Source organism: Erinaceus europaeus, chromosome 2 (assembly GCF_950295315.1).
Source record: "Erinaceus europaeus chromosome 2, mEriEur2.1, whole genome shotgun sequence".
Classification (NCBI taxonomy): Eukaryota; Metazoa; Chordata; class Mammalia; order Eulipotyphla; family Erinaceidae; genus Erinaceus; species Erinaceus europaeus.
The window spans coordinates 97,705,100-97,725,169 of NC_080163.1; positions in this window are offsets into that span (position 1 = coordinate 97,705,100).

Below are 20,070 nucleotides of genomic sequence, written 5' to 3' on the forward strand. Positions count from 1 at the left end.
TGACAACCCTTCAGCTTCATTACTCAGGTGAGACCTTTCCTTTCATAGTATACTCTAATTCCATCCTAAGTGGTTCACTTTCTAACAAAGTCCCAAAACCAGTTTCTGTGAGCGAGAGCATATGTTCGCACGTATCCGTAAACTACTGCAAAATATCTACCTGAAAGCAGAAGTACACTAGAGTTTGCAGTGAGTACCTCCCTAACACTTCCTCTCCACTATTCCAAGCTTTGGGTCCATGATTGCTCAACAATTTGTTTGGCTTCGTATGTTAACTCTCTTTTCAATCACCAGGTTCCAGATGCCATCAGGATGCCGTCCAGGCTTCCCTGAACTGAAGACCCCACTAATGTGTCCTGGAGCTCAGCTTCCCCAGATACCCACCCTACTAGGGAAAGAAAGAGGCAGACCGGGAGTATGGACAGACCAGTCAACGCCCATGATCAGCGAGGAAGCAATTACAGAAGCCAGACCTTCTACCTTCTGCAACCCACAATGACCCTGGGCCCATACTCCCAGAGAGATAAATGGGAAAGCTATCAGGGGAGGGGGTGGGATATGGAGATTAGGTGGTGGGAATTGTGTGGAGTTGTACCCCTCCTACCCTATGGTTTTGTTAATTTATCCTTTCTTAAATAAAAAAAAAAAAGAAATAAGAATCCAGGGCTAGGGGTGGCACACCCAGTTAGAAGCACATTACTACCAAACACAACAGCCTGGGTTCTAGCCCCTGCTCCCCATCCCCTCCAACACCTCATCTGCACTATTCCAGTCTTTATGTCCATGATTATTCAACAATTTTTTTGGCTTTATATGTTAACTCTCTTTTCAGCCACCAGGTTCCAGATGTCACCAGGATGCCGGCCAGGCTTCCCTGGACTAAAGACCCCACCAATGTGTCCTGGAGCTCTGCTTCCCCAGAGACCCACCCTACTAGTGAAAGAGAGAGGCAGACTGGGAGTATGGACCGACCAGTCAACTCCCATGTTCAGCGGGGAAGCAATTACAGAAGCCAGACCTTCTACCTTCTGCAACCCTCAATGACCCTGGGTCCATGCTCCCAGAGGGATAGAGAATGGGAAAGCTATCAGGGGAGGGGATGGGATATGGAGAATGGGTGGTGGGAATTGTGTGGAGTTGTACCCCTCCTACCCTATGGTTTTGTTAATTTATCCTTTCTTAAATAAAAAATAATTTAATAAAAAAAAAGAATCTATAAACATGAAGAATGTAGTACTGGAAGAAGCTTTGTAGCTATCTAGAAGTGAATTAGTCTCCTTCTCCTCTTCCTCCTCCTCCTCCTCCTCTTCCTCCTCCTCCTCTTCCTCCTCTTCCTCCTTCTTCTTCTTCTTCTCCTCCTCTTCCTCCTTCTTCTTCTTCTTCTCCTCCTCCTTTTTCTTCTTCTTTTTTGTACAGAAACAGAGTAAATAAAAGTTACAGCATCTGGTAATCACTAAAGAAAGTTTGACTGAGAAACCAGGGAATTAGGTCTGTAGAAGCACAAAGGACTTGTATGCCTGAGGTTCCAGGTTGGATGTCCAATACCACATATAACAGAATAGAGGTCTGGTCTCTGTTTTTCTTCTAAAAGATCATTTTAAAAAAGAATGAAAATATTTTACTGAGACCAAGGAAAATATGGGTTGTAGGGCCAGCCTTGCTCCTTACTATTTCTGTAAATTGGACAAAAAGCAACAGGAATTGCCATTCTCAATGCCCCCTCCCATAAGATGGTGATGAACATCAGTCCATTTCTGTCAGTCTATATGAATTTTTACTTTCAGAAGAAGATTCAGAGGCTTACTATCAACAGCTTCTGCACTTAAGAATTTGAGTTCAAGTCCCTAGTCTCTATCTGTAGAGGGGAAGCTTCAAAAGTAGTAAAGCTGTGCTGCAGGTGTCTCTCATTCACATTCTCCATCTCTCCCTCCTCTCAACTTTTTATGAATTTATAAAGGAAAAAAAGCAGCTACAGGGTGTGGTGGGTTTATCATGCAGGAAAGCAATAAGCCCCAGTGATAACCCTAGTGGTAGTAATAACAATAACAATTATAATTATAATAATAACAATGACAATTATAATAATAATTAAAATAACTTCTGTTGATGAGTGGGATCATCCCATACTCATCTTTATCTTTCTGACTTAGTTCACTTAACATAATTCCTTCTAGCTCTGTCCAAGATGGGTCAGAGAAGGCGGGTTCACTGTTTTTGATAGCTACATAGTACTCCATTGTGTATATGTACCACAGCTTTCTCAGCCACTCTGTTGTTGGGCACCTGGGTTGCTTCCAGATTTTAGCTATTATGAGTTGTGATGCTATGAACATAGGAGTACAACCTCTTTTTGGTTGGGTGTTATGGGGAACTTGGGGTATAACCCCAGGAGAAGAATGACTGGATCATATGGAAGGTCCATGTCTACCCTTCTGAGAGTTTTCCAGACTGCCCTGCACAGAGGCTGTACCAATTTACATTCCCACCAGCAATGTAAAAGGGTTCCTCTGTCCCCACAGCCTCTCCAGCATTTATTGATGCTGTCCTTTTTCATTTATGCCATTCTTACAGGAGTGAGGTGGTATTTAAGTGTTGTCTTAATTTGCATTTCTCTGACAATCAGTGACCTAGAGCAGTTTTTCATATGTTTGTTAGCCTTTTGGATCTCCTCTGAGGTGAATGTTTTGTTCATATCCTCTGCCCATTTTTGGATGGGGTCATTTGCTTTTTTGGTGCTAAGTTTGCTGAGCTCTTTATATATTTTGGTGATTAGTTTCTTGTCTGATGTATGGCATGTGAAGATCTTCTCCCATTCTGTGAGGGGTCTCTTTGTTTGTTTAATAGTTTCTTTGGATGTGCAGAAGCTTTTCAATTTGATGTAGTCCCATTGGTTTGTTTCTGCTTTAGTCTTCCTTGCAATTGGGTTTGATTCATCAAAGATGTCCTTGAGGTGTAGGTGGGAATCTGTTTTACCAATGTTTTCCACTAAGTATTTGATTGTTTCTGGTCTGACATCTAGGTCTTTGATCCATTTGGAGTTGATTTTTGTTTCTGGTGAGATAAAGTAGTTCAATTTCATTCTCTGCATGTTACAACCCAGTTTTCCCAGCACCATTTATTGAAGAGAGCCTCCTTATTCCATTTAATCCTTTGGGACCCCTTATCAAAGATTAGATGTCCATAGGTGTGGGGATTTATTTCTGGGCTTTCAATTCTGTTCCACTGGTCTGTGTGCCTATTTTTGTTCCAGTACCATGCTGTTTTGATGATGGTGGCTTTATAATATAGTTTAAGGTCTGGGAGTGTGATGCCTCCATTTCTGTTTCTTTTCCTCAAGATGGTTTTGGCAATTCTAGGTGTTTTCAGGTTCCAGATAAATGATTGTAGTGTTTGTTCTATTCTCTTAAAGAAGCTTGGTGGAACTTTGATGGGTATTGCATTAAATTTGTATATGGCTCTGGGGAGAATATTCATTTTGATGAAATTTATTCTTCTAATCCATGAGCATGGGATATCTTTCCATTTCTTGCTATCAGTTTCTATTTCCTTGAGTAGCGACTCATAGTTTTCAGAATACAAGTCTTTCACTTCTTCGGTCAACTTTATTCATAGGTATTTGATTGATTTTGCTGAAACAGTAAAGGGGAGTGATTTCTGGATGTCTTCTTCTTCAGATTTATTGTTTGCATAAAGAAATTCCACTGATTTTTGTACATTGATTTTGTAGCCTGATACCTTGCTATATTGCCTAATAACTTCCAGTAGTTTTCTGCTGGATTCTTTAGGTCTTTCTATGTATACTATCATATCATCTGCAAATAGTGAGAGCTAGACTTCTTCCCTTCCAATCTGTATTCCTTTGATTTCTATCTCTTGCCTGATTGCTATGGCAAGAACTTCCAATACTATGTTGAAGAGTAATGGTGACAGTGGACAGCCCTGTCTAATCCCTGATCTGAGGGGGAATGCTTTCAGCTTCTGTCCATCGAGTATGATGTTGGCTATAGGTTTGCTATAGATAGACTGCACTATCTTGAGGAATTTCCCATCTATTCCCATTTTTTGTAGAGTTTTGAGCATGAATGGGTGTTGGATTTTGTCAAAGGCTTTCTCTGCATCTATTGAGAAAATCATGTGCTTTTTGGCTTTGCTTTTATTGATGTGGTGAATGACATTGATTGACTTACGGATGTTGAACTAGCCTTGCATTCCTGGGATGAATCCCACTTGGTCGTGATGAACAATCTTTTGATATGTTGCTGTATCCGGTTGGCCAAGATCTTGTTTAATATTTTGGCATCTATGTTCATCAGCGATATTGGTCTGTAGTTCTCCTTTTTTGTTCTGTCCCTATCAGCTTTTGGTATCAGGGTGATGTTGGCTTCATAGAAGGTGGAAGGGAGTATTCCTGTTTCTTCAATCTTATGGAAAAGCTTAAGAAGTATGGATACTAACTGTTTCCTGAAAGTTTTGTAGAATTGGTTTGTGAAGCCATCTGGTCCAGGACTTTTGTTGTTGGAGAGATTCTTAATAACGGTTTCAATTTCTTTGTCTGTGATTGGTGCATTTAGATTTTGTAGTTCTTCTTGGTTCAGTTTTGGAAGGGTATATGCTTCTAGGAATTGTTCCATTTCTTCCAGATTCTGTAGCTTGGTGGCGTATAGTTCTTTATAGAAGTTTTGCAGGATTCTCTGGATTTCTGTGGTGTCAGTTGTGATATCTCCTGCATCGTTTACAATTCTATTAATTTGAGTCTTATCTCTTTTTTGTTTGGTGAGTCTGGCTAGGGGTTTGTCAATTTTGTTTAATCTTTCAAAGAACCAACATTTGCCTTCATTGATCTTTTGTATGGTTTTTTTAATTTCAATGTTGTTTATTTCTGCTCTAACTTTAGTGATTTCTGTCCTTCTGGTTGCTTTAGGGTTCCTTTGTTCCTCTTCCTCTAAGTCCTTGAGGTTTGCACTAAAGTCGTTCATTTGAGCTTCTTCTTGGTGTTTAATATGTGATTGTATGGCTATAAGTTTCCCTCTCAATACTGCTTTAGCTGTGTCCCAAATATTTTGATAGGTTGTGTCTTCATTTTCATTTGTTTCCAGGAACATTTGAATTTCTGCTAGAGTGAGTCTCTGACCCAGTGGTTCTTAAGGAGTATGTTGTTTAGTTTCCAAATATTGTGACTTTTAATAATTTTCCGTTTGTTGTTAAATGTTACTTTTACTCCACTGTGGTCTGAGAAGATACTTGGGATGATTTCAATGCTCTTGAATTTATTAATGCTGTCTTTGTGGCATAACATATGGTCTATCCTTGAGTATGTGTTATGTGGATTTGAAAAGAAGGTGTATCCAGTTTTTTGGGGTGAAGGAGTCTGAAAATGTCCAAGAGGTCTAGTCTGTCAATCTCTTCATTTAATTCTCTTGTATCTTTGTTGGTTCTCTGCTTTGTTGATCTGTTTTAGTCTGAGAGTGGGGTATTGAAGTCTCCCACTATTATTGTATACTATTGATGTATTTTTGAAATTCTTTCTGTACGTGCTTGACGTATTTAGATGGTCCCTCACTGGGTACATAGATGTTAATAATTGTTAAGTCTTCTTGGCTGATTGATCCTCTAATCATTATGTAATGTCCTTGCCTATTTTTTATTACTTTATTTAATTTAAAATCTATCGTGTCTGAGATGAGAATGGCTGTTCCTGCCCTTTTTTGTGGTCCATTATCCTGTATGACAGTTTTTCATCCTTTCACTTTAAGTCTGTGTTTATCTTGTTGTGACAGATGGGATTCTTGCAAGCAGCATATGGTTGGATTATGTTTTCTGATCCATCCCCCCACTCTGTGCCTTTTGATGGGTGAGTTTAAGCCATTTACAGTTATTGATATTATGGATTTAATGTATTGTAGTGCCATTGTTCAAAATAAATTTTTGTTTGCTCTGATATATTGCCAGTATTATAGTGATGTTCTTGTTTATAAGGTTCTTGTTTATTTAGAACCTCTTTCAGGGCCAGTTTAGTGATAGTTGCCTCCTTTAACTATTGTTTGTCTAAGAAGGTTTTGATCCCTCCATCTAGTTTGAATGAAAGCCTAGCAGGATATATTATCCTTGGTTGAAACCCTCTTTCGTTCAGGGCTCGATAGATATCTTGCCATTCTCTTCTGGCTTTTAGAGTTTGAGTGGAGAAATCTGCAGATAATCTTATGGGTTTTCCCCTGTATGTGACTTTTTGTTTCTCTCTTGCAGCTGTTAGGATCCTTTCTTTATCCTTACTTCTTCTCATTGTGACTATGATGTGTCTTGGTGTCTTCAGGTCTGGGTTGATTCTGTTTGGTACTCTCTGGGCCTCTTGAATCTTGATGTCCTTTTGTTATTCAGGTCTGGGAAGTTTTCTTCTATTATTTCCTCTAGAATGTTTGCTTCCCCTTCCTCTCTTTCTTCCTCTGGCAGGTCAATTATACGAATGTTACTTCTTTTGAGATCATCCCATATGTCTCTGTTGTTGTTTTCAGTGTTTCTCAATCTCTTTTTGAGCTCTTTCACCTCTTTCTTTGTTTTCTCTAACTCATCCTCTGTCTGACTAATTCTGTTTTCTGCTTCTGTTAGTCTGCTTTCCCTTGCCTCAGCTTCTTTCTTCATTACAGCTATTTCAGCTTTCAGTTCTGTAATTGCCTCAAGATAATCAGTATTTTCCTTGGGGGTTTCAACTGTTGTTTCCCTAATACTGCCATTCCTTTCCTCTAATGTTGTTTTCATTTCTGTGATTAATAAGTTTATTATTGCTTGTATACTTTTCTTATCTATGGTTACTTCTGGCTATTTGTAGTTTCTTCTGGGCTCTTGTCTTCATTCATTGGAGTAGCAGTTTTATTTGTTTTTGATCTACCCATTTTTTTGATTTATGTGTTTCTTATTTTTAAGTTAGCCAAACTTAAGTTTTAAGTTATCCAGGGTAACAAGAGGGGAAGTTAAAGGAGGAAGCTAAAGGAGGAAGGTTAGTTGAACAGAGATACTCGCAGTGAAAGTCCACTCTGAGTCAGAATTCTTCCCCAAAATAATTCCCAAACGTGTATCAGTGAAATCACACTGTTTGGTGGTGTTGGGGTTGGGACCTGTGGCTTTGGAAGCTGTAGGATTAAGGAAGAAAGGATAACAAGAATGAGAAAAAGAAAAAAAAAAGAGAGAAAAAAGATAAGAAAAAGAACAGCAATAAAAGAGCGGTGGAAGGAAAGAGTTTTTTATTTAAAATTTTTTTTAAATTATTTAATTCGCTATGCGGGGTGAGGTGGGGGGGGTTGACTACTTAGAAAGAAAAAAGGGCCAGAGGTTTCAGAGGGGACTAGACTTAGAATGAATGATACTCCCTGGTGGGATAGGAATCCTGGTAAAGAAAGAAGCTCAGCAGGGGAGCCTGCTAGGAGCTGGTCCCCAGGGACTGGTTATGGGGGGGGGTACGCTTTGGAGATAATAATTTAAAAGAAAAAATTTTTTTCTCTTTTTTTCTACTCTATTTTTTAACCCAAATTATGTTATAGTCACCTCCTTGGTGTCACCGCTAGGACCCCTTATTGACTGGCCTACTAAAGGCAGAAAATCCTACCATTTCCAGAGGATGTGGTCAGAGCTCAAGCCACTAGCAACTTCTCCATCCACCATCTTCCGGGAACCCTTCCTCTTTCCCGTATTTTCATAATGTAAGGGTCAATGAGTAGGTACTTCTTAGAATTTATGACTCAAAATTCAGTATTAATAAATGCCCTTAAACATTCTAACTTGGCTGATTTTTTTTTCATTTATCACAGAAATAAGTATTTCAAGAGTGAGGATGACATTGCTACATGACAAGTGGTAGTTTACAGTGACAAGGACCCTCTAGAATTGTCCTTTAATGATACTTTGTTAGGGGATAAGTGTTGGTAAACTAAAATACTGAAAAAAATTGACTTCCCTAGATGTTTTTTAGAGTTTACAAAGTAAAAAAGTAATAGCATGACCAGAAAAACAAAATAAATGGAAGAATTTTTAAAAAATAAAGAAAAATCATGGACAGTAAAACAGAGTCCAGTTTTGGTCAAGAACATTTCAATTCTGGCACCGTATTATTTGGAACTTATTCTTATACTAACCCTCAAATGAAGGTGAGTTATTTTAGTCACTAGAAGTTTCACTTTCCCCACATGTGAAAATTGAGTTAATAGTATCAATCAATTGGACTGTTGGGAAAACTAAAAGAGATAAAATTTGCCAAGCACTTACCACAGTGTCTGGCAGACAATAAATTCTTACAAAGTCTTTACTATTAATAAACTTCAACTAGCTACACTTCTTTATCAAAAATATCTTCTGGGAAACATCAGTCTTTAAGCTATAGCTTACATGTGTTTACCAAGAGTTTACTAAGCTATCAATATCACAGTCATAAATATTCATTATGTTGTTGATATAGCCTATCTTATCTTGTTCCCCTAGAAACAGAGCTCCAGGGAAAAACAGATGTGCTAGCACTTTATTGAAAAGAGCATTATTCTTAAAGCTCATGGATTGTATACAGAACTTTCCAGAAGAAACTCTCGTATGCCGAGGGGGGTTGAGGGGGACAGTGGCACATTGGGTTAATGCACATAGTACGAAGTGTGAGGATCCCAGGGATCCTGGTGCGAGTCCCCAGATCCCCATCTGCAGGGGGAAGCTTCACAAGTGTTGAAGCAGGTCTACAGGTGTCTATATTTGTTTGTTTGTTTGTTTTTATTATTTACTTATTATTGAATAGAGACAGAGAGAAATTAAAGGGGAATAAGAGGTAGAGAAGGAAAGAGACACCTGCAGCCCTGCTTCACCACTTCTGAAGCCTCCTCCCTACAGGTGGGGACCAGGGACTTGAACCTGGGTCCTTGTCCACTGCAATGTATGCACTTAACCAAATATGATACCTCTTTGCCCCAGGTGTTTATCTTTCTTTCTACCTCTCTACCTCTCCCTTCTTCTCAATTTCTCTCTGCCCTGTCCAATAAAATGGAAAAAATGGCCGCCAAGAGCAGTGGATTTCTAGTGCAGGCACCAAGCCCCAGAGATAACCCTGGAAGCAAAATAATAAATAAATAAATAAACAAATAAATAAATAAATAATTAATTAAAAAAGAAAAAGAAAAAAATCCTGTTATCTTGCTTCTTGCTATCAAGGAAGCCACGGTGCTAGACAGAGAGCTGTTCTTTGAAAAAGATTCAGTCTTATGTTGAAGAGAAGAACAACATGATGAAAAGGGAGCTGATGGCACAGCAGGTGAGCTCATCTATTAAGAAAAAATGGACACTTATTTGTGAGCAAATGAAGTACATGGATCTGGAGCTGTGCCACTGACACTGACGTTAACATGCTTACTAGCAAAAGGAGTTCAATATTTAGAGAGTTTAGTATTTAATGGAAGTATGAATTCCTAGGCTAATCAAATCACCGTTCTTTCTCTTCTAAATTAGCTGAGTCTTTAATTACACAAATAAATACAAAGGAACTAGCATTGTTTGTATTTAATCTCCTTCACCTCTTTCCTATACCTACTTTACACAATGTACTCTTCAATGAAGTTCTAACACCTCTGCTATTGGTGTGTGACACTACTTTTAGGGAAATAGGCAAAGATGGGTTCTGTCAACAACATAATAAACATTTAAGATTGAGAAATGGATAGCTTAGTAAATGCTTGGTAAAACATATGCTGAATATCAATTAGATACTAAAACCAGCACAAATTATTACTTGGGCCTATATAAAGTTTCTCTATTTTTATAGGAATTGTATAGTTTTATAGGCATTGTATGATTCAAAAGTGCAAAATGGAGCTATTCTGAAGTATTATGCCTTATCACTGAAAAATATCTACTCTTATCTCAAAGAAAATTTAAAATAATACACAAATGTTTGAAGTACATTGTGGATAAATTTGAAATATAAAAAGAAAAGGGTGTAGTAAAAAAATAAGATTTTCCTGGAGTCCAAAACATCATTGTCCTGCTCTCCTGGCCTCTTTGAATAGCAGGAGGGTGGCACTGGAGTCCCCAAAGCTTTGTCTCTGTGCACTTAAAAGGACCTGTTCCATGACAGCTGCCAACTGCCTGCTTTGGAGGCTTCAGATCAACAAGCTATTCCTGGGCTGAGTCATCAGGGACCCTCAGCAAAACAGCTCACTTGGATAGTGTGCTACTTTGCCAGGTGTACTACCCAGGTTTGAGGCAGCCTTCACAACAATGAAAGAATTTCGGTGCTATGGTCTCCTTCATTCTTTGTTTCTCTGTCTTTGTCAAAATAAAATAAGAAGAAATCCAGAAAATTTAGGAGAAGAAGGAGAGGGAAAAGAAGGAGAGAGGAAGAGAGGAGAAAGGAGGGGAGGAAAGAGGAAGGGAGGAGAAAGTGGGAAGGAAAGAGGAGAGGAGAGAAGAAGGTAGAGAAGAGGAGAGAAGAGAAGAGAAGAGAAGAGAAGAGAAGAGAAGAGAAGAGAAGAGAAGAGAAGAGAAGAGAAGAGAAGAGAAGAGAAGAGAAGAAAATGAAAAAGGAAGAAAAGAAAAGTCAGCAAGGACCTGCCTCCACCACTTGCGTGCAGGACTAACCACTAATACTCTGGTCCAACTGCAACAACATGGCTTTCACTGCATCTGAACACTCAAAACAGTTTGATCAGCTTTCCATGATCTCACTTACATGCAACCCCAGCTGCTCAGACCATACCTCTGTACAACCTTACCTCTAAGCACTGTCAGCTAGATGACCCTGCATGACCTGGACCCAGTCACCACAACTGGACTTCCACAGAGGAGGGAGTTGAGGAGGGGAAATGTGCAGTCTTGTGTGCAATGTAAACAATGCCCAAACTGCCCACTGCTACTACTTTCAAACACTAGATGCTGGGTCTCAAAGCCCACCCAACCTCCACAGAGGGGCACACACACTCCTGGGAACACTGAACTCAGACCAGGTGTGACAAGGGTTTTCCATACATATAATAGAGAGGGGGAGGGGAGGGGAGAAGGGGAGCAGAAGGGGAGAGTAACAAAGCAACAAAGTCAAATGAAAACAAATCTTTAGACTCTAGTGCAGAACTGCCTTTACCAAACAGGAAGAGGAGGGAGGAGGAGGGACATGGCAGGTTGTAGGGAGGGGGAGAGGAGAAGAGAGAATGCTCAGTGGATAGCAGGGGATGGAGACTGAAACCTTGGTGGAATGTTTGATATGTTCGCATATACTGTAAAGAATAGTGCTATAATACACCTCAAAGGCACAGCTATATACAAGATACTGGATACTGTACAGCAAACCCTAACAAAAGGACTTTTCAAAGTTAACCCAATTAACAAATAATGTGATGATAACATTAACTATCGATTGTCTTTTTGAACCCTAAGACAGCAGGAACCTCAAATCTCCACTATAGAACCCCTACTTCCCCCAGTCCTGGAACCCTTGGATAGGGCTCACTTTCCCGTATGCATCTCCCAATCCAAACCAAATAATATTGCATCCGCCGATCACAACCTAACCAACGCAACGATTGCCACCTCAACATGCTTCACCTCAGACTGTGTCCTGAGACTTCACGTGTGGAATGACAACCCTTCAGCTTCATTACTCGGGTGTGACCCTTCCTTTTATAGTACACTCTAATTTCATCTCAGGTAGTTCACTTTCTAACAAAGTCCCATAACCTAGATATACACCAGTTTCTGTGAGAGAGAGCTTATGTGCACACGTATCCATAAACTACTGCAAAATATATACCTGAAAGCAGTAGTACACTAGAGTTTGCAGTGAGTACCTCCCTAACACTTCCTCTCCACTATTCCAAGCTTGGGATCCATGATTGCTCAACAAATTGTTTGGCTTCGTATGTTAACTCTCTTTTCAATCACCAGGTTCCAGATGCCACCAGGATGCTGGCCAGGCTTCCCTGGATTGAAGACCCCACCAATGTGTCCTGGAGCTCAGCTTCCCCAGAGACACACCTTACTAGGGAAAGATAGAGGCAGACTGGGAGTATGGACCGACCAGTCAATGCCCATGTTCAGCGGGGAAGCAACTACAGAAGCCAGACCTTCTACCTTCTGCAACCCTCAACGACCCTGGGTCCATGCTCCCAGAGGGCTAGAGAATGGGAAAGCTATCATGGGAGGGGGTGGGTTATGGAGATAGGGTGGTGGGAATTGTGTGGAGTTGTACCCCTCCTACCTTATGTTTTTGTTCATTAATCCTTTCTTAAATAAAAAATTAAAAAAAAATACACTTCAAAGAAAGATAGACATTCTTTAAAAAGATTTATTACATGTAAGTTTCTTTTCCTCCTGAGGAAAGCCCTTTAAGTCAATCTCTTTCTCTCTCTCTCTCTCTCTTTGTTTTTACTTTTAAACTAACATTACTTCAATAAAGGGGAATAGTTGCCTAAGTTCCCATTTTAACCTAAATTCCTACATATAATCTATTCCAAATCCTTAAATTTTATCCCGTCAAATTTCCTAATAACCTACTCTGAAATCCTAAATCTAATATAATCTTGGTTCCTAATCTTGCCAAATATAAATTCCTATGCCAATAAAAAGTAAAATAAATTTCAGAGCAGTATAAAAGCTATCAAACTACAGTTGAAAAAGGAATTAGTTAAATGAGATTACAGACAAAAGAAATTTTTCTAATTGAGCATGAAGAGAAAAAATGAAGAATACAAACAAAATTAGCTATAAAGAGAATATATATAGTGGTCTGGGAGGTGGTGCAGTGGTTGGAGCACTGGACTCTCGAGCATGAGGTCCTGAGTTTGATCCCCAGAAGCACATGTACCAGTGTGATGTATGGTTCTTTCTCTCTCTCTCTCTCTCTCGTTCCTCCTATCTTTCTCATTAATAAATAAAAAAATATAAAAAAGAATATATATAATTATAAAAGACAAGTGATTAGTAGTTGGCAGATGTAAGAACTGGAGTATTAATTTGGAAGCTATTCTCTGCCCTGATGCAGCTTTCTAGTCCTATTGTCAACTCTGACACCATCTTCCCAAACGATACTTTTAACCCACTTGCATGTTAGCTATTGGGCTTAGCAAAAATTAGTTAAAGTCATGGGCCCCTTTAAATAAACCTAAAATAGACTTCCTAGCTTCTTCCCACACAGAGACCTTTAGTTTCATCTGCTCTAGTCTTACCTTTAGGCTCTTTTTTTATTAAGCAGTAAGTCCTGCTATATATCTTACTGCTTTTCAGCCACCAAGTTGCAGATGCTACTATGACAACAACATGACTTCCCTCACCAGTGTTTCCTGGAATCTCACCTCCCCAGAGCCCTACCCCACTAGAGAAAGGTTGAAACAGGCTGGGGTTATATTGACCTGCCAATATCCATGTTCAGCAGAAAAGCAATTACAGAAGCCAGACCGTCCACCTTCTGCACCCCACAGAGATCTTTGGTCTAAACTCCCAGAGGGTTAAAGAATAGGGCACCTTCCCATAGAGGGGATGGAATATAAAACTCTGGTGGTAGGAATTGTACGTAATTATACCTCTCTTATCCCACAATCTTGTCAATCATTATTAAATCACTAATTTAAAAAATAAGAATTGGGATGTTAGAGATTAGAGAAATGAGTGAAAGTGATCCAAAGTTACAAATGTCCAGCTAGAAGGTAAATAAACTCTGAAAATGATATATGAATCTTTTTGTTAGTATATAGTGCATAGTTAACAATACTGTATTATATATTTGAAAGTAATTAAGAGCATCAATCCTAAAGTTCTCATCATATGAAAAAAATCTTAACTCTGTAGTGATGGAAATAAATTAATTAGGCTTAATGTGATAAAAAAATTATTATAAAGTGATACAGCATAAAACATAACACAAATGTAATGACAATTCTAGAAGGAAGATTAAAAGAGAATAGAACAATAGTTATATTTAAAGAGAAGATTGTTGAGAATATTTTCAAACCCATTAAATAAGTCGGGCCACATATCCAAAAACTCATGCATAGTAGAGTGAGAAAAACTAATAAAGAAGTTAATATGTAGTCAGGAAAAACTAATGTTAATATCTATAAAAATAGTGCTTTTTATTTTTTTATTTATAAAAAGGAAACATTGACTGAACCATAGGATAAGAGGGGTACAAGTCCACACAATTCCCACTACCAGAAATTTGTATCCCATTCCCTCCCCTGATAGCTTTCCTAATCTTTATCCCTCTGGGAGCATGGACCCAGGGTCATTATGAGGTGTAGAAGGTGGAAGGTCTGGCTTCTGTAATTGCTTCTCTGCTGAATATGGGTGCCGACAGGTCAATCCATACTCCCAGCCTGTCTCTCTCTTTCCCTAGTGGAGAAGGGCTCTGGGGAATCTGTCCAGGAAGTCTGGTCGGCATCATGCTAGCATCTGGAACCTGGTGGTTGAAAAGAGAGTTAGGATATATAATACCCTAAAATAATAAAGTTAGGGTATGTAATATATAATATATATTTATATAATATATAAAATAATAAAGTTAGGGTATCTAATACCCTAAAATAATACTTATAAAGAAGTTAAGGGGGGGTCATGGAGGGAGGGGCTGGGCAGTGGTGCACCTGGTTGAGCAAACCATGCACAAAGACCTGGGTTTGAGCCCCATTCCCTCCCTGCAAGGGCAACATTTCATGATCAGTGATACAAGTCTACTGGTATCCATCTCTCTCTCTCTCTCTCTCTCTCTCTCTCTCTCTCTCTCTTCTCTCTCTCTCTTTGGTCTTCAGAGTTATTGCTGGGGCTCGGTGCCTGTACTATGAGTCCACTGCTCCTGGAGGTCATTTTTCCCATGTTTTTGCCCTTGTCATAGCTGTTGTTGTTGGATGGGACAGAGAGAAACTGAGAAGGGATAAGAAGACAGAGAAGGGGATAGAAAGACACCTGCAGATCTGCTTTACAGATTGCCAAACAGGTGTGGAGGGGGTGTTCAGGGCTTGAATTCTTCATGCCAGTCCTTGTGCCACGTACACTTAACCCGCTGCGCTACTACCTGGCCCCCTTTATCTCCCTTTCTATATGCCCTACCCCCACTCAATTTAAATAAATAAATAATAAAAATGAAAAGAAAAAATTTTAGGCAGGAGTGGTAGATTCATGCAGGCACAGAGCCTCAGCAATAAAAAAGGAGGAGGAGAAGATAGTAACTATTAACACCATGATAAAACTAACATTAAAAATATGTATAATCAGGCTCACCTGAGAGTGTGCATGTTGGCCATACTCCTGATCTAAGTTCAACTCCCACCATAGTGAGAGACTTAGGTGCTGAGCTGCATTTCTTTCTTTCCTTCTGTGTCTGTCCTGCTCTTTCTACTTGAAAAAAAAATCATCCCCAAACAATGAAGACCTGGTGACAACAAAGAAAAAGAAGAAAACAAAAAGAAAGAATATAATCCAAAGAGAAATTCCTAAAAACAATCAAACAAAAGAACAGATTACCTCAAAGATACATCACTTTGACATCAAACTCTTCAGCAGACATAATAATATAAACAAAGAAGGTATGTTTAAAGTAAAAGAATGGTCTAAACTAGAAACTATATGCATACTAAAGATACCTTCCAAAAGTAAAGGTGAAAGTAAGATATTTTCATACAAATGAGACCTAAGAAACTTCAGATTTACATACAAAATATGCTTGCCAGGAAAGCGGTAGCACAGCGGGTTAAGTACAGGTGGCGTGAAGTGCAAGGACCCACGTAAAGATCCCAGTTTGAGCCCCCAGATCACCACCTGCAGGGGAATTGCTTCACAGGTAGTGAAGCAGGTCTGCAGGAGTCTATCTTTCTCTCCCCCTCTCTGTCTTCCCCTCCTCTATTCATTTCTCTCTGTCCTAACAACGACAATATCAATGACAATGACAATAATAACTACAACAATAAAAAAATCAAAGGCAACAAATGGGAAAATAAATTAAAAAATACATATGCTTGCCATGTATCCTTCTTCATATGTTACACATTTATATATGACTTCTGTATCCAGCTCAGAGTGAAGAATTTACTATGGTAATGAGCCTCTGGTCACCTTAGACCAGACTGTGTTTCCATTGTGCAAAGTAATAACATGGGGTTACAAACTTTGCTCAGTGCTGGTAAGTCTGAACAAGGAAATAACTCATGGTTTAACTGGACAACAATGTGCAATAGGATTATAATCTTTTCTTCCAGGGCCAGGTGGTGGCACACCTGGTTAAGTGCACACACTACAGTGTTCAAGGACCCAAATTCAAGCCCCTGGTTCCTACCTTCATGAGTGATAAAGCAGGACTACACATGTCTCTCTGTCTCTTTCCCTTACCACCCCATTGCCCTTACAATTTCTCTGTCTCTACTCTATAAATAAATAGCATTTAAAGAAAATGAAAAAAAAAAGTCTTCTGTCCTTGCTCCTCTTCTATTGATCTTTCTTTGGAATTACTGTCGGGGGGTTTGATGGGATTGCTGCTCCTGGCATCATAGTCATATATGGCAATTGAGAACTTGAACTATAAATGATCTGAGGTTAAAACAGGACACTTACACTCATATATAGTATATAACAAAACAAAACACAAAAGGATAAAGTCAAGTGAAAACAACCCGTGAAACTGGAGCAGAAGTAAGCAATGGAGGAAAAGAGATAAGAAGAGGGAGGAAATTCAACAGACTTCCAGTTAGGAAAAGTGACACCTTAGTGGTGTGTGTAGTATGGCAACACAATTTGAAGAGAGGTGAAAGAGTTGACATAAACCAAACATTGTTTTCCTATTTTATTATTAATGATTTAATACTAGTTTACAAGAAGATATGATTAAAAGGGCAAAGTCCCACACTGCACCCATCACCAAAGTTCTGTGTCCAACCCCTGCTCCTAACCAATCATAGCTACCACAGTTCTCATAAAGTCTTAAAGAGTTTGGTCACTTTTTTTTTAATTGGGGAATTAGTGGCTTACAGTCAATAGTAAAATATAATAGTTTGTACATGTATAACATTTACACATAACAATACAACCCTCACTACATCCTCCTTGCCGTCATGTTCCAGGACCTGAACCCTCCCTCCCACCCCAGAGTCTTTTACTTTGGTGCAATATACCAACTCCAGTCCAAGTTCTGCACAGTGTTTTCCCTTCTGATCTTGATTTTCAACTTCTGCCTATGAGTGAGATCATTCCATATTCATCCTTCTGTTTCTGACTTATCTCACTTAACATGATTTCTTCAAGCTCCATCCAAGATGGGTTAAAGAAGGTGAATTCACCGTTTTTAATAGCTGAGTAGTGCTCCATTGTGTATATTTACCACAACTTACTAAGCCACTCATCTGTAGTTGGATACCTGGGTTGCTTCCAGATTTTGGCTATTATAAATTACGTTGCTATGAACATAGGTATGTATGCATGAATCTTTTTGGATGAGTATGTTTGTTTGGTTCCTTAGGATATATCCCCAGGAGAGGAACTGCAAGATCACAGGGTAGGTATACTTCTAGAGTTCTCCACACTGCTCTCCACAAGGGTTGGACCAATTTACATTCCCACCAGCAGTGCAGAGGTTTCATTTGTCCCCACAACCTCTCCAACATTTGTTACTGCTTTGGTCACTTTTTAAAATTTTTTTTTGCAAGTCCATATGTTTCTGTTCCTTATGTTCTAATAGGCACAGTCCAATAGTTGACATTCACTTCCTTACTTCACTAAACATAATTGCCCCCAGTTCCACTTCTTCTTCTAGCGTTCCCCCTTCTTCCGTAGCCAGTCAACAGCGTCAGGTTGAGCCTGATGTGAAGTTTCGAGACCTCCTTTGAATCTGGAGAGGTGGCAGTCATTGACTATGTGGGTCATAGTCTGTCTGTAGCCGCAGGGGCAGTTCGGGTCGTCTCTGGCTCCCCAGCGATGGAACATAGCGGCGCACTGGCCATGGCCTGTTCGATAGCGATTAAGGAGGGCCCAATCATAACGTGCTAGGTCAAAGCCGGGTTGACGCTTGCAGGGGTCTGTGATGAGGTGTTTGTTCTTGACCTCAACTGACTGCCAACTCTGTTTCCAAGAGACTGGAACAGAGAAGTTCAGTGCAGGCATAGGGGACCAGATTGGGTGACGAGACGTCAAGCGTTGGACAGGGTAGGCGAAGATATCCGCGTATATTGGCAGGTCCGGTCGAGCGTAGACGTGGGAAATGAACTTAGATGATGCCGCATCCCGACGAATATCTGGCGGGGCGATGTTGCTAAGAACTGGCAGCCATGGAACCAGGGTGGAACGGATGGTTCCAGAAATTATCCTCATGGAGGAATATAATTTGGAATCGACCAAGTGGACATGGGGGCTACAGAACCATCCTGGGGCACAGTATTCTGCAGTGGAATAGCATAATGCCAGAGATGATGATCGTAGTGTGGAAACACTCGCGCCCCATGAGGAGCTGGCCAGTCTTGCAATGATGTTATTCCTCGCGCCCACCTTTGCTGCAGTTTTTATGAGATGTTTGTGAAATGACAGAGTGCGATCGAGAGTAATGCCAAGATTGACTGGCTGGGCTTCATGCCGAATTCTCGTATCGCCAAGCTGCACATTAAGCTCACGCGAGGCCGAGGCATGGTGTAGATGGAAAACAGATGATACCGTTTTTGCAGTGCTAGGGATTAGTCGCCATTTTTTACAGTAATCAGATATCAGAGACAAATTTTGTCCCAAAGAACACAGTATGGTCTTCTTTTAATTGAAAAGTAGTATTCCACTGAATATATCCCATAAATTCTTCATCCAGTAGTCTGCTGATTGTCACTTAGATTACTTCCAATCCTTGGCAGTTTTAAGTAAAGCACTTATGAGCATAGGCGTGAGTAAGTCTTTTTGAATTGTTGTTTTCATGGTTTTTGAATATATATCTAAAAGTAGTATTGCAGGATTATAAGGCATTTTACTTTTATTTGTTGAAGGACTTTCTATATTGTTTTCCAAAAAAGAATGCACCCATTTATATCTGCACCAACATTTCTCAGTTTTTTCATTTCTTGTTTTGTTGAAGTGAGCCATTCTCATAGATACGAAGTAATATCTCATTGAAGTTTTTCTCTAATGATGAATGAAGTGAGCACTTTTTTCATATTCTATTTCCCATCTGTCACATACAGTCTTATAAACCAATCTTACCTAAAAAACAATGGTTTAAAAAAAATAAAATATATAAGTAGTCTAAATTGAAATGTTTCAACTATCAAATACACTAGATTTAGAAACTTAATTTTTAAAATGCAAAGATCATGTTCAGAATTTAGTGATAGTATGTGCCTTGGCTGGGTGAGGTTCTACGTTAAGTCCCCACCATTACATAAGAATAATAAAAACAAAATAAGGGAAAAATCAGAGATGGTGGAGAGTTAGTTTGCTCACTCTCTCTCATACCTTTTCTATTTTTATGGATAAATATAATAATTGGTTTCTTGGTTGTAATGACTTTGGAACTTTAATGATACCTGTGGTCTTATACATGGGGTGGGGCAAGGCAGTGACATGCCTGGTTTAAGTGCGCAAGGACCTGGGTTCAAGCCCCGGGTCCCCATCTGCATGGAGTGGTGAAGCAGGGCTGCAGGTGTCTCTCTGTCTCTCTCCCTCTCTATCTCCCTTCCCCCTCTCAATTTCTCTCTATGCAATAATAAATAAATAAATTTTTAAAAAATACTACCACTTATATAGTAGTGAAACTATACCATCCAATTTTTGTAAATGTTGCAAACCGGTGTTAAATCAACAAATCAATACAATAATAAAAAAGTCAAAAGTTGGGCTGGAGAGGGATCATGAGTAGAGTGAGTGCCATGAATGAATAATATCCTGGGTTTGAGTTCTGGCACTATACCAAATCATATAAATATTTTGTGTTTTATATTGATTAAATATTGGAATGATATGAACACATTGAGATAATGAAATGATATTAAAAGTAACTTCATTTGATTCTTTTGTGTGACTGACTGTTCAGCCACTCCAAATTATAGTTACAGAAATGGCTCTTATTCCATTTTCATTGGGAAGTGCTGCCTTAGAGCATGATTC